The sequence below is a fragment of the Neofelis nebulosa genome, chromosome 4 (assembly GCF_028018385.1).
Source record: "Neofelis nebulosa isolate mNeoNeb1 chromosome 4, mNeoNeb1.pri, whole genome shotgun sequence".
Classification (NCBI taxonomy): Eukaryota; Metazoa; Chordata; class Mammalia; order Carnivora; family Felidae; genus Neofelis; species Neofelis nebulosa.
This window is the reverse complement of record NC_080785.1, coordinates 26,690,445-26,692,849: the sequence shown is the minus strand read 5'-3', so window position 1 is coordinate 26,692,849 and position 2,405 is coordinate 26,690,445. Positions and strand designations below refer to the sequence as shown.

The following is a 2,405-nucleotide window of genomic DNA, read 5'->3' as shown; positions in this document are numbered from 1 at the left end:
TGACAAGCAGTACTATCTGGGGATGACCCCAGGAGTATAATGTTACCTGAACAATGGGCCAGCTGCAACCTGGGACCCACTTCTCAAAGAAGCAGATGTACCCAAACTCTGCTTCTCTCCAAAGTCTAGTGTCTTCCTTCTCCTGGTTGGAGGTGCTGTTCCTGAACCCAACTTCCCATGGGTCCCAAAGCACTCCAGGTAATGGGTAGATGTCTTTCCCAGGCAACAACTCTAAACATCTGGAATTACATTGAGACTGCTTGGAGCCCCAGTAATCTTATCATTCCCAAATGAAAAAGTTGTCTTCTAAGAAGGTAAAGGTCATAGGATACCCCTTTCTACTATGAAAAGTGAAATGCAGTGAAGTAATTGCATATCCAAAAGTTCCTTGATCTTGTATGCTTTTCAATGTGACTAATGAGAGGATTGGGAGAAATGTACCTTCTCTTCTTATTGAATACCTGCATTTAGCATTCCCTCTGGTAAAATCAGTTCCTTATTTCATACTGTGTGTTGTGAATTGGCCTGATATGTAACAGGGGGTGACCACAAAAAGATCCACTTTGTACAACATTTAGGTAAATATCCAAAATAATTTCCAGTACTTTATAAACAGATAAAATAAATCCTTCTTTATTCAGATTGGAAATATGACTTAAGTTCAACAGGTTCTCTCTCTATATTGTCAGTAATAAAATGTTCAAGCAGCTCTTCCTGTAAGTGACCAGAGGTGATCTCTGAAAATGGTTTGCTATTCACCTGACCCAGAAAATCCTACAAAATCATACAAATCAAGAGGTTCACATCTTTGTGTTCACTTTAAGAACACACTTGAAACTTCCCAGGCCATCAAGGGTATATGCATATCCAAAAAGCCGCTAAGTATCCGAAGGATGTCACTTTGCAGAAGCAATGTGTACCATTCTGTCGCTACAATGGTGGAATTGATAGGTGTGCCTAGGCTGAACAGTCGAGCTGGACACAGGGTCGGTGGCCAAAAGAGTGCTGAATTTTTACTGCACATGATTAAAAATGCAGAGAGTAATGATATACTTAAGGGTTTAGATGTAGATTCTCTGGTCACTGAGTACATCCAAGTGAACAAAGCCCCCAAAATGTGGCATAGAATTTATAGGGCTCATAGTCAGATAAACCCATACATGAGCTCTCCCTGCCACGCTGAGATGATCCTTACTGAAAAAGAGCAAATGATTCCTAAATTAGAAGAGGAGGTTGCACAGAAGAAAAAGATATCCCCGAAGAAATTGGAGAAACAAAAACTTACAGCCTGAGAGTAAATTCTGTATAAAATAAATGCAAATAAAAGTAAAAACGGAAAAAAAATGTTCAAGCAAACCCTTATGATTTTTCACTGAATTGTAAACTCTCCAGTGAAAATATATATGGTATGTACAAATAAAGAGTGTAGTGTATTCTCCTACTCTGTACTACATATATGACGTATATATATTACATTATTTTTTTACATTATAAATACACCGCAATATGGAGATATTTTATATAGATATCTTAACAGACTAAGCTATGGAAACAGCTTTAACTTTGCTGGCATATTATTGACAAATCAGAAATATAATTGCCTTTCTACAGTTTCTAATCTTAGCAACTTAAACATAAATTGTTCTTTATTCAGTGATGGAAAATGAACTCTAATAAGTGAATTGTACAGGCATTACAGATTGGCAAAAGCAAGTATCGTTCTTGCTATGTCAACTCTATTCTGTGTCTTTGTATAAATAGCCAGAGGCAGGCTTGAATATTTTACTTTCATTTGAAATCGACCAGAGATTTCATGTTATTCATTCCCTGGTGCCAAGACCAGCAACACTGCTACAACACGTTTGTCTGTCTGTTTGTTTGTTTGTTTGTATTTTAATTTATACTATGGCAATGTTTCACAAGTTTGTGTATAATTATCTCCATTTCAAGCAGGAGGTACAGGGAATAAATTAAAAGAGAGAAATCAGAGCCACCCTACAAAACTATTTCATAATTCCCGTCTTAGCCTTGAAGCATAAGTTCTTGAAAATTCCAATATTAAGCTCACACTCTGTTATCTGTGTCTTCAACTATAACAAGTATTTACCCCATATAATCCCAGAGGACCCTTTTCTTTTTTTTATTGCTTATACACAGCTGTTGTTTCATATGGCCCATGAACAGAGGAATGAATGAATATTGATAACAATATATTTATACTTGCAAAATTATTTTAGGTATCTGCTACTTTTTTTTGTCTTCTCCACCTCTTTTCTATTGGGACTGCCCTTCCTGAACAAGTACTAAAACACTTGACCTACACCAGTCAATTAGAGCACCCCATATTCCTGGACCAAGGTTTTGGTGCAGGAGTATGCATGTGGCTCAAGTATGTTGAATAAGGT

The 2,405-nt window shown here is 37.0% G+C and overlaps 1 pseudogene; it reads left to right on the top strand.

The window, feature by feature from the left end:
- The first annotated feature begins 730 nt into the window (after positions 1 to 730).
- Positions 731 to 1,338, top strand: LOC131509040 (large ribosomal subunit protein uL22-like; annotated as a pseudogene).
- Positions 1,339 to 2,405: the final 1,067 nt, after the last annotated feature.